General features: G+C 40.2%; 1 long non-coding RNA gene across 6 annotated transcripts in view; it reads right to left on the reverse strand.

The window, feature by feature from the left end:
- Positions 1 to 13,419, reverse strand: part of LOC110467949 (uncharacterized) — a 111,989-nt gene that overhangs the window by 35,880 nt on the left and 62,690 nt on the right. The window contains exon 1 of one of the 6 annotated variants that reach the window (XR_014956901.1): positions 10,165 to 12,589. The exons of the other annotated variants lie outside the window; for them this stretch is intronic. This is a non-coding gene — a long non-coding RNA (uncharacterized LOC110467949). Of the gene's footprint in view, positions 1 to 10,164; positions 12,590 to 13,419 lie in introns of those variants that run through there. 6 annotated transcript variants of the gene reach the window in all.

The following is a 13,419-nucleotide window of genomic DNA, read 5'->3' on the forward strand; positions in this document are numbered from 1 at the left end:
TCTGAACACTCCTGGCCTGAGCAGAGGAAGAAATTCAACTAAGATATCCTCTGTGTACACCTCTGTGCAGGGGACAGGCATGTGGAGAGGGGCCAGACAGATGCATGGAGGTACAGTTCCAATAGGAGTAACTTTTAATCAGAGCTAGACACATTTTTTTCATGTAATTTCTTATTTCTTGTTCTTCTCCTTACCTTTGGTCTGCCTGGGAGCAGAAGTAGAAGCTCCCAAATGCCACCAGCAAGGCTGTTCTGGCAGCAGAGGTGCGCACAGCTCCTGAGAAACCTGTTCCCATCAAGGTATCACTGTGATATTGCCAGTTAAAGGTTAAATGTTTGACAGAGGCATCCTGGCACTCAGGGTCTCCCCTGAGCCAAAGCAAACTTCAGATGTTGCTGTATTATCACTTTAAATATCCAGGACAGCTGAAGACAAGGCTTGGCACTTGCCTGGGCTGTTCTGCTCCCCTGTCATTTTGGTGCCCATGTACAGAGCCACAGCAAGGTCTGACCCCTGTGGGACTTGAGGAACAGCACAAATGAGTGAGGAAATATCACAGCTTTACTGGATCCTGAATAAATACTGTGCTGATGGGTCAGTGGGGCATGAATGGGGTGGTCCCAGGGCATGCTGCAGCAGCAGGTCCAGTCTTTCCTTGCCCAGCTATAAAAACAAAAACACCCAACAACAACCAAACAAAATCCCCAAAACAAAAACAACAAAACAAAACAAAAAAAAAAAAAAAAAAACAAAAAAAACCAAAACAAAACACCAAAACAAAGAATAAAAAAGACTGAAAGGGAATATTTCTGTGCTTGTAGCTGTGCAATGACTAAGGGCTTTGAAGTTAATTTTTAAGCAGATCTTTTTACTCTTCTGCTAAAACAAAAAGCAAGATTTTTAAACAGAAACAAAATGAGGGTAGGAGATGGAAAAAAATTATGGGTACTCCTGCCAAATGCAAGAGAAACGTAGGCAGGGGCTTTGATGGTTTCACTGCTAGAACGGGGTGGCCTCTTGCTCTTCAGGGCTGAGTTGGAATGAGTTAGCCTCAGGTACTGACCAAAATTTGAACACTCAAGCTTGTTTACTCCTGCTTCCCAAGTGTGTGTCACATCACTGTGGGTCACCACCAGGCATCTTGGGGACAATGCAAACAGCAATCAGGTGTAGTTCAAGACCTCTCCTGGATAGCAAGGACATTCTTTCTGCCCTGAGTCCTGCCCCAGCTCTGTTTAGGGAGCTGAGGAGCTGGAGCAGGGCTCAGATGACCATCATCTCTCCCTGTTGCCTAGGGCAGGACTGTACCAGCCTCAAATCCTGGAGCAGGTACCCCTTGCTAAACACCACTGCAGCAGCCCTGTCTCTGCTGGGATGGACCTGCTGCAATTCCCATTAGCCTGTGCCTTATGGGACTTGCCAGAAAGGAGGTCTGTGTGCAGAGGATCATGAAGGCACCTCTGAAGAACAGCTCAACCCTTCATCTGACTCCCTGCAGTCTCAACACTGCCCCACACAGAAGCTGAGGGGCAGAGTCTCTTCATTCAGACCACTGCTGCTGTCTCTCATGGTTGCCGATAATTTGATATGGACTGGCAAGGTACTACTAGCCTGCTGTCCCTCATTTCTTTGCATGTCTCATACTTAATTTGTTTTTTATTTGATTGGGGTTTTTTTTTAGTATTTATTACTCATGGCAGAATGTTGGGTTATAGTGTGTCAAACTTGCCAAAACTTCAAGCAGAGAGAATGATAAAAAGTATCTTGAAAATCATATTTGCCCCTTAATAATTTAATTCTGCAGAAAGGGAAATCAAAGCATCACAAATTGATTGCTGTGAAACAAATCACAATTATTTCCACACATCCAAATAAATCTACTAATTTTAGGCATCTGACTTGAGGCATTAGATGGAATATGCAAATGTACATGTTGAAATTATGGCCATGTCTCTAGAGCTGCTCACTTATTTCTCTGTTCTTACTGGATGTTCAGCATTTTCAGACTGCTATTGAGACATGCAGTAAATTAGCTGCTCTTAAGCATTGCATGTTATAAGTATTAGAAAGCATGTCTGTAAAGCACAGCTGACAGTGTCAGGCAGCCAGCTCTGGCTTATCCTTTCTAGAAATGCAGACTAATGTCCACTGTCACTTCCCTAAATCTGCTTCCAACTGGGTCATACTGGTCAAGCTACCTTTGACTGAAGCCCTCTGCCCTGCTCCACTTGATAGAAAGAGTGCCATGACATGAAATGTCCCACTTGAACACCAGTTTTCCACATACATTTTACAAAGTGTACTTGTTCAGCTGTCACACGGCTTCACATAAGAGAAGCCATCTGATATTGTTACTGACATACTAGTCTAGTGTGGCTTTTAATATTAGGCTTTTTATAACTCACAGGGATGGCAGAGCAATCTCAGGTAATCAAAATAAATGAAGACAGCCTGAATAATGCATTTGTTAAATCTAAATAACATACAGTGGACACCTTTTAAAGTGTTTTCCAGGAAAATGTGACTCAGGTGCAATATTGATTGAGAAGATAAAGACAGGTGTTTTCAATTCTTATATTATGGATGCAGAGAGGACTTTGATAATGTAACAATCATCTTTTGTTACTTTGCTGCAGTCCAATACAGCTAGAATCAATTTTTCATTGTACTCATTTACCGGAAAAAGGGATAATGGCAAGGACAACACAGTTTTAATAGAAAGAATAAGTCATGATTTAATTCAGATGTTGTACTACAGCTACAAGTTGAAAGATATATTTTATATATACCAAAACATACAAAGGAGTCTGCATGCTTTTGAATAGAAGTCATGGCTCTGCATTTCTATTTATTGGTAGTTAGGTGGAATGATGCAGCATTATTATCCTGACAGCAATAAGAAGCAAGAACCTTTTAAAGTGCAAAAAGATAGCTGTAGGATTATGAGCAATCTTTATAGAAAAGCAAAATAAAGGGCAATAGCAAAAGGGCACGTTTAGGTCTCCATTAATATTTGTATTTAAGTAAAAATGACAAGCAGAAAAACCCAGAGAAAGGCTAAGTTCACAATCAATGTAATGCTTTTCTGCACAACTGAGATACTTCTCAAAGATCTCAGGCATTTTTTATAAATTTTGTTCCTATGGAAAGTACTCAGAATGATGATAAAATAATGGTTTCTTTTTTTTTTTTTTTTCCCTAGCGAAATAGATTGCTTCATGACTTCTTGAATGAAACACAAATCTAAGAGTGATAGTGTTTGGGGCTGGATTAGTCTCCTGGGGTTGCAGCCAGTGTATGAAATTTCATAGCTTTTCCAAGGAGTTCAATAGTGCTCTTCTCTGTAGTGAGGCACTGCCGAATGACCCCTGAAATACACACCCCACAGAATGTGCTTCAAAACGACCACTAAAATCTGCCAGAAGTTAATTGAGCCTGGTAGAGCCCAGAAATATTCTATAAAGCATATATCTAAGCAGAACACATTACGGCAGCTTAAATATGAATTTCAGAAGACTTTGGAGGAAATCAGGATCCAAAGTCAAGTTTCAGAGTTGCTTTCTACCTCTCTAATAGGCCTGCTCTTGAAATTCAGACTCTCCTTTTAATGAGCATCTTCTACAGAGAAGCAGACAAAATGAACAAAATCCTTCCCTGGAATCTCAGGCTTTTCTTTAAAGAGAGACTCTCTTTAAAGAGAGTCTGGTCTAGTCCTAACTCATTGTAAGCTGAGCCCACATTCCTCTCTGGGGAGCAAAGAGAAAAACTGAGGAGTAAAACAAAAAACAAACAAACAAACAAAAAAAAAAAAAAAAAAAAAGAAGAAGAAGAAGAAGAAAAAAATTAACTCCTTTCCCAGCAGCAGCAACTTCTCACAAGCATTTCCAGTCTCCTCTTAAGCTGATGGATCAGACTCAGCTGCATCTCAGCTGAAGTGGCTCAGGAAGGCATTTCCAGTCTCCAGAGGACATCTGGGATTTACACCAGTGACCCTGCACGGATTTTACACAGCCTCTGAGATGCTGGGAAGCCTTGGGCAAGTCCCTTTTCCCCCTGCCAAATGAGGCACATGCTGGGTTGTTAATGGGCAAGGTGCAGGGAGGGGCAGTGCTCTGGTCACTGGAACACCAGGGCATTTCTGTAGGACACAGCAAACACAAATGCTCGATGAAGCATAAAAGGTGCAACAGAAGAGCTTGGGAGAGTCACAGATGTCCTGGAAAGCAGGAGCAGGGACACCCCACCTCAGCACAGCTTGATACTAGGGGTCAATAGGGGCCCTGCACTGCAAATGTCTGGGATCCCAAACTTATCGAGGGTGGCCTTAGACTGTAGTGAGTTGCCCTAAAACTGCTAAGATTTATAAGCAATCTTAAATAAAATTATTTTCTTTATACTGTCATTTCTCTGCCAGTAAGCTGAGAATTCAGACTTTCCTCCCCAAGTCACAGGACAGGTGAAACCTGTGACCTCTTGGATTCACTTGCACCCAGCTAGTCTGACCATGCAAGAAAACTAGAATGGCAAGATCCTGGAGATGAAAGCTTTGAGCTGAGCACCACTGGCTGCAGCTCTGCTGACTCCAGAGGGAGCTCAGGATAACAGCATGAGCCTTGTCCTCCTAGCCTTTGCCTGTGCTGTCATGGAAAGAGAAGCTATTTAATTAGTTTTTTTCTGAACTGAGAAGGGATCAGTATGTCAGCAGTCCTATACAAGAGGGCAAAAATGCAGTCTCAGTGCCTAGCCCTGAACCCAACAGGGCCTTCCACCCTGTTCCTATAGCAATCCACATTGCTAGACAATGAAGAACAGCGACTACCACCTTTTCCTTAGTCACTCTTCACATACCCTATTCAAGTCCCTGAGGCATTTGGAAGAATGAGCTCTTTCTCTCTGCCTATCCAGCAGGTACAGTAACAGCTGACAATGGTGAATGACTTTTTATATACATGATACAATCCTTTTAAGAGAAAATAAAAACCTGCTCTTCATCTTCATCAGAAAGGAAATTGAGCATTCTCCATTTCCCCATCTTTGCAGATGAAGTTGCTCTTATGGGTTAATTTTACCTCCACTGCCTTTCCCTCTTTCAGTTCTGTCTCCATTTCTTTCTTCTTGTTAAAGGTTTCTTAATACTGATGCCTACTACTTATTCTAGATTTAGGTAGGTCCAGGTAGGAATTTCCAATTTGTTAATTTTTTAATTTCCAATTTGTTAAAACCAATTTGTTCTTCTTGGAGAGGAGTGGACATCCAGGTTGGCATTCACCAAATCACATGAATTCAAGTTACATTTTTCTCTTAGTCCTGTCTCAGTATAGAAGAAACATTGAACCAGCTCCAATCTAGCAACCACCTGAGTCATGGCAAAAGCCATGCCCTTCCAAATATCACTCTGAGCTCTTAAGTGACACTTTATGCCCCATATAACAGGAGTCAATTTTAAGAAAAAATTTAACTCTGCAATAGGAAGATGGGGTAAAACCCTTAATGCCAGCTTTTCATACCTTGGTTCTGTGCCACTGTGAATGCATTCAGGGCTGGAGCATGTTAGCAGGCACACTTTTGGGCTCGATAGGATCCAAGATTGAAGCACCTATACACATAAGGAAGCCAATTTCCTGGCAAGAAAATAAAACTGATACAAAGCACACAAAGGACCCCAATATCAGCAAGAATGTCAGCAGCACTGCAATACATTAAAGAAGATCATTGCAACAAATCAAGTTCCTAAGCGTGACTTTCCCTTTCACGTAGAGAATGGACTGATTCGTTCCCCAAACAATGGAAAACTTTGTGGAGGCTCTGGAACAGATTGCTCTTTTTGGCTCCATTACTCACAGATCAGCTTGCCACATTCAGCAACAAAGGCAAGGGCTAAAACATATCTTATTTGTTGTCCATAATTTATGAAAAAATAATCTAGCTCATAGGAAATGAGGTGCTTCAAGAATTTGCTGAAGTGAAAGCAATTCTCTGTCAGCATGGAGTCAGCTTCAATATGACTCATCTGATCTGTACACTACTATGTTATGCTACATTGATCCATCTAGGAATAACTGTGAAGACTCTACCAGATTTTTTTACTACTAGGAAAAATGCACTGAACCTGTGCTGGCTATGCTTTGACTTGAGTCACAGATGGCAATAGGACACTGCCATTGCATTTTGTGGGCATGGGCAGGGCTGTTGTTTTACACATTACTGGCACTTCAGTGAACAGTAGTCCTAGGTCCTGAGAGGAAAGCAAGATTTCTGCACACATAGCATTTCCTTCCATCCATGTCCATACCCATTTTTGATAACTTTTTGTCTGCCACCACTTGGCACTGGTAAAGCATCATCTAAGCAAGTAAAAGCAAAGGAAACAACATATTGTATGTAAACCATTCAGAACTGCCAGCATCTAACACTAATGCTTTCTGACTAACAGCTTTAGGAATCCTTCAAAAGGTCAACAAATGGCTCAGGGCTGTCTGAAACTCCAAGAGAAATATCTCCAAAGCCTAGCACACACACATCCCACTGGGAGCCACATTTGACTCCCTCCCACCACAGAACCTACAGCCAGTAGTGTGAACATGGCAGCCGGTGCTCTGCAAGGAGAGCCCACATCAGCTGTTCTGTGCAGATACTCCCACACAAAAAGAGATTTGTTTTCACAACACCATTCAGAGTGGGAGATTTCAGGCTCCCAAAGACCAACCCAGTCTACATATTGTTTCAATAGCACTGGAGAGACTAAAGAAAGATCACCCATAAGACACTGCCCTCTCCCCAAATGATTTTAGTGAAATTTTGTGCCTAGGAAAAGCTGTACATATAAAGAGATCATTTGTCAACCTGCTTAGGAAAAAGGCATAGAAAAATGAGATGTTCACTTTGATTAGAAGAATAAGTCTTACAGAGACATGTTCTGAGGCTCTCAGCATAATCCTAGCAAAAATTCCATGGTAATCCATGTTTTTATTCAGAAGAACATTTTCATTATTAATACATCAGATTTTGTTTTTATCTGACTTATACTCAGTGATTATAACACAGACATAGTGTTTGCATATGAAAGAGTAAGAAAGGACTGAGGGCTATAGTCTACAGAGAAAGACATGAGGATGGATGAATGTTTGGCTTGATAAATAATATTAGAAGTAATTATTTTTAAAAGTATTCAGGTGCATCTCATTTTGTTTCTGTGTAACTAAAAAGGAGGCAACTGATTTGCAACCTAGGATTTGAAACAGCTGATAAAAAGCAAAAGAATAATTTTTGATGAAGGGCTTGTTCAACAGCTGCAGCATCACCCAGTACCTATTGGGCAAGTGCCAGGCTACCTGCTCAATGTCTGGAGATTGATAACTGTTCAGAATTTGATGAATGGCAGATTGAGAAAGTAGACAAACAGGCCTAGGGATGATAGCCTTAAAATAAAAAAGTGCAAGTTTTCAGTTAAGACAGTGATTATCAGTCTTCTGCATTATTTATTTGTTATTTTAAGGTTTCTCTGAAAAAAAAATAAAAGGTTCTGAAAGCATCCTGGCCCACTGATAGCTTTCTTGAAAAGAATTTGAATCTAAAGTCTCAGCACTTCTCAATTTTTCTACTGGAGTACACCAGCAGAATTTCATCAAACAAGGTGCTTGAATTTGCCAGTATTAACTCATTCTTTGCTTCCATAATCTTTTTGTTTTCAGTATTGTCAAATAACATAGGTGCAGAAAGAGATGTAGGATTCTAAAAGCCAGTTTCCTCTGTTACAGCAAGTGTTATCCCTGGGGTCAAGGATTGTCTGAATCAATAACACACCAATCTCAATAGCCCCATTTAAATGGTGAGTCAGTTCACATAATCCAACCACATGTCAGATGAAAAAGAATGGTTTAGCAAACACTTTGCAGTCATCTGGTTTTTAGAACTTAGTAGTAAATTACTGGATATCAGTCTACTGCTGCAACTATATATCTTTACACAATAGCAATTTTTCTTAGCGTTTTCTACTGCTCAGCTGCTTATTCAGTATTTTTATATACCCTATATTTATTTTCAAATACCATTTTAAAATCCTCACTGGAATTTTTCAATCTACAGAAGTTTTAAGGGACTATGACAGTTCACAAGAGCTTTTCTCAGACAAGGAAAGCTGATACAAAGAGTTTTGCTATCCCACTAATTCAGAGCACAAAATGATATCTCTGGACCAATTCTAATTTACAAACAGCCTTTTTCTCCCAAGACAACTGCATTCAACTGGGCTGTCCTAGACATGCATGCTCTGTTGGGAGTTTTGATATATACACTGGTTAAATTAAATATAATTAATATATATATCTAATATAAATATTAGATAATTTCTATCAATTCAAAAAACCTCATTGTATAATTATGCCTCCACAACACCAAGAGCAGCTGAGTAAGACTGGCCACAGGGGATAAAAGGTGGAGTTGGAACCCCAGCAGCACTCCATGGAAAAATACCTGGGAACTGTCAGGAGGGGACCTTGCACTGGAGAGGTTCCCCCAGAACATCCCGCCCTCTAGCAAGGAAAAAGGGACCAAGAGCAGCCAGGGACCCCCACCAGGCACAGACCTGAATGGCCAAGCTCCCTGCCCTTGCTCCAGCTCTTGGACATGGCCACACTCACATAGCCCACATACAGTCACTTAAAGAAACTTTATTGCTGCTCAAGCGAGTGATATGTTAAAATTAGTAGTAGGTGGGGAAGGAAACAAACCGAGATATTTGACAGATAAACCTTTTTTCTAGAGAAAGCCCAAAGTCTCCCTAGTGGGCTAGGAGTCTTCTATACAAGACAAAAAAAGAAAAAAAAAATCACAAAAAATGTCTAAAGCAGAACAAAAAAGATTCCCTGATATCATGAAAAAGACATTATCTAAACCTACTTGTATAACTTCCTCTTCCATGTTTTCTTTGGGATTACACAAAAAAGATTGCCAATACTTCATTTAGATATTTGTTGATTACACAAATCCAGAAAAGCAGTTGGTGAACAGAATGACAAAAACAAACACTTTTTTTCAGAACATTCTATATGGGGTATGGATTTTAAAATTTCCTCAGTGATCACTCAGAAGTACACATGAATTTGATTAACACTACCAACGCTCTAGGACAGAAACCCTTACACTTGCACCAGAGCAACAGAATCAATAGTCTCAGCCAACACACGGAGGTCAGATTTGGCCTTGAGCAGCCAACGAGCTGTGCCTGCATTGCTGGCAAACAGCAGGCAGGAAAGTGAGCCCAGGGGACAGCAGCCCCTTGCTCAGGGCTGGGGGCTTTGCTGCTTCCAAGGAGCCAATGGTGGTGCAGGGAGTGAGCTCTCTCCCATGGCACATTTTGTGTGAGGGCAGGCTTTCAATAGGTACCATGCACATGACAGCAGACTTTCTTCTGCTTACCTTTTGTGGTGTAAGAAAACCAAATTGCTTCTTAGAATGGAAGAAATTTAGCCAGCCACCATAGAGGGACTTTAAATGAAAGACATTTGCATATCAGTGCTGGCTCTCAAAACGTGCATTGCAGCACACACATGACACCGGACAGCTGAAGAAGTGCTGCTTTTTACAGGGGTTTTCTCAGCAGAAAGGGAAAGGCAAGGTAAAATTAATACTGTGCTTTTTTCCAAGTAGCTGATTTTACAGGAACATGAAACATCATGGGAAGCAGTCAATGAGAAAGTTACTGCTTCCCTGTCAAAACTTACCAGCAATGGAATATATTGTGGCACCCTGTCTCAAGCAGAGCTACCAAAACTAACATTAAATACAATGCAGATGTTATTTCACCTAGTGATGAATACTAGGTGAAACCTGGCACAAACATCAAACTTTTCAAAGATGCACAGGAGAGACAAAATTTGCTAGGAATGTTGTGCCTTTAGCATGGATATCTGTGTGTACTGCACTTGCACTCCAGATAGGTCACTGCTGCCCTGATTTCCTGCTCATTTGCAGCATCTGTAAATCCTAGAGATTATGAGCTGTCTGGTAAAGCTATGCTCTTACCTCTCAATTGGCTGCTGTGGAAACAGCAATTACAAGTTAAATTTCATCATGCTTAAAAATAATCCTTTTTTCCCTCTGATCTAAGGTTACCAGTCTTAAAAGAAGGCAGCAGACAATTAGAAATGAAGGAAAGAGGCTTACACACTCCACTCCTGCTGCCCAGGCATTGCTTCTTGGCTCCAATGGCATCAATAGCACCTTTGCTGGTGGATTCAGCTGAACCTCAAATGTTTTCCATAACTTCCATATGGATCTGAATCTCCCTAACAGCCAGAAACTCTCAAAAATGCAGTGAATTTCTGGGAAAAAAAAAAAAAATTAATGTCTCCACTGTGCTCCTGCTATGGCAGCCAGAAGAGCAGAGCCACTTGAAGGGAGTGCAGCTTGCCCAAGGGCCCAAAGAGCTGAACTGCTCCAAACCAAAGCAGGCCTCAGGCAGTTCTGCATGCAACACTGAATTATGGTCTGCTGCCTCATCGTTGGGTTTGGTTTACAAGTTAATCTAATTTAAAAAACCAAACCAATTCTCTCCTTCTCCCAGCTACAGGCAGCAAAAGTAAAGGGCACAAATGAGATCACTGCTTCAGTCTCTGGTGTTAGCAGGCTGAGGAGGCTCAATTATGGCTTAAGATACTGCAATTCTCTTCTGCTCTTCCAGACACTTTTCTTTCCTAAAACACCAAAAAACCCAAGCTTGTAAATAGCTTCAAAAAAACAAAACAAATTTAAACTATAATTTATACTTGCATTTTGATAAGTGCATGCAAGCCCATTCCTTTATTAACAGTATTTTATCTTTTACAATTTAAATTTTTGAAAGTGAAATAGTAATTACTTTTTCAGAAATATTTCTGTATGGAGCAGTCTGACAAAATACAGGGCTTCAGGCAGATATTCTGCATCCATCAAAAAAAATTTGAAGACAGAGAGAATTTAATATATTTGCAATCAGATCATTGAAGGGACTCTTATTAGGAGCTTTTAGATGGAACTGCCTATTGCTGCTCTGTTTTCTGTCTGCATATTTAAAAGAGCACTTTAGAAAAAAAAAATGTGCATTACAGTTACACCTTACTAATTTTTAAGGCAGAGAACATGGGTGCTCTTTGGACTGGTTCCAGAGAACAACAAAAATTTGAGAACAAAAACCCAAAAAGCACTTCAGGAGAAAATAATTCCAGCTCTTGAAAAGTATAAGTGGTGGTAAGATTGCCATCTTATATTTAAAATTACAAATCCTGGTCTTTAATACCCTGGCAGCCAAAATAAGAACTAATATCATCAGTGGGAATCCAAGCAGAAAGAATAAGTGCTTAGACCAAGGTAAAAAAAGCAGAATGAGGAATGAAGCCTCATGATTTTTTGTTGGGTGGTAGACTGCAAGTCAGCTATTTGAAATATTTTCTTTTTCCCTCTCTGCTAAAAACATCCATGTACAATGTAGAGTCATGGCATTCCTAACGGCTGGACTACTCCTGGCTTTTACAGTATGAGAAAATTTTGCTTCCTTGTTCTTATTCCTAAGGCATGCTTAAATATGGACTCAAAATTTAACTTTACAACAAAAATATAAAGTTGTCTGAATCCTTACAACTTCACTTCTTTACTAGATGTTTCATTTGGAAATTTACCCTGTAAAACTCAAAATGGCATTAAAAGTTACCACCAATTCCACATGGTACAAATTATTGAACAATATCTCCCTGCTTTATTAACAACAAGAACCAATTTGAAGACTAGTACAGGAAGTGTATAAAATTCTCTTTACAGACTGTGTGGTATGACAATGTCCTATTGCTTTTCAGAAGCTACCCACATAATTTAATCTCCACATCACCAAGACAAAGGCAGTCTGATATTTGCTTATTTGTGCATCCTGGTTTGTTGACTCTTCTTAGCTAGAAAAAAAACAAGGATGAGCACATTTCACATGTGAGTTTCATGTTCTGCAAGGAATGAAAGGTCAAAGGGTAGCAGGCAAAAGCTATTTGCCATTCAGTTCTAATTTCCCTCATAAATTATGAAACACTCCCTTATGCATTTCCATCTTTGATAGTCTTGTGGTAGAAAGTGTAAGTCAATGGATAAGCTAATTGCAATAAGCAGAAGTGGTATTTAATGCACTGGACACTTTCAGCAGCAAAGTAGTTCTAATTAGTGTTTCTAACTGATGTGACAGCAGTTTACAGAGCACCAAAATAGTTCCTCATTTGTCAAGTGGGTCCGAAGCTTATGGCAGCTTTCTGATCATCTCCCTTGCCGCAGGACCTGAAAGCACCTTCAAAAAGCTTTCTCTCATTGATCTTTAGTCAGATGCTGACTGAAAAGCACACAGCTTTGCCAGAAAGAAGATAGATAGATAGATGCTGTACCAGCATGAAAATGTCACTTACTTAATGAAAAAGGGTACCTGTTCCCAGCCCCTCTGAATGCATGTATATGCACACACAAACACACAAGCCCAAACCCAGAGAAACAGTGAAAAGGAGTATTTTTATTAAGCATTTGATGTGTGTGGAAAGTACTGCCTGTATAAACTTACCACATCAGATCATATAAGGCATATCCTTATATGCCTTATATGATATATAAGGCATATATGACATTCCACAGTCTATGAATGAAATGCAGAGATATTCAAAATTTCATTAAGCAAACTCTTCCCTCTAGATTTTTCATTATTAGGCACACAGTGCCTCAAGTGAACTACATCATTAATTTCAAAATATCACCGTTTACTTTCCTTGTCTATGATTTCTTCTGCTGTGTCGATAGTTCAGTTATCATGCTGTTCTCTGAGGGCTGAGGGAGTAAATGATGGCGTGTCAGGTAAAGAGCAAGTATTTGCTGAATACAGTGTCAAGAAAGTTCAGGACAGTTTTCTCTTTGTTGCACTTGTTTTATAGCCATCATTAAACTAAATATTGTGGTTAGTTATGGGATAAACTATAACATTTTCCTCCATAGCTCAGACAACATTTAAAAGAGCCCATAAAAGCATTTATGAGACTTTAAAAATAGTTTTTAAATTCACTGCCAAGCAGGTTTGTCAAAAGCTACTCTTTACTGAAACACATGCACTACATAGCAGGAGCTGTGCTGATCTGTTACAAGCAGCACTTGATGGTACAATGTGTGTACCACAATCTTACTTGGACGCTGGAGCTGCAGCACTCCCTGTGATGCGTGTTCCAAACATCTCCCAATTGCAAAATGAGAAGAGGATGCACAAAGAACTGTAACAAAACAGCTGAGTGGTATGCACATCCAGGCTGCCCATCTCTGCCCCACCACTGGCTTCTGACCAGGTACCTTAGGTTCTGGAGTTGTTCTGGACATCAAACCTCTGGTGCCCTGCTGTGCTCCACCAGAAGCCCTTCTTTGTTAGGTCTCTTG

Source organism: Lonchura striata, chromosome 8 (assembly GCF_050655825.1).
Source record: "Lonchura striata isolate lonStrDom1 chromosome 8, ASM5065582v1, whole genome shotgun sequence".
Classification (NCBI taxonomy): domain Eukaryota; kingdom Metazoa; phylum Chordata; class Aves; order Passeriformes; family Estrildidae; genus Lonchura; species Lonchura striata.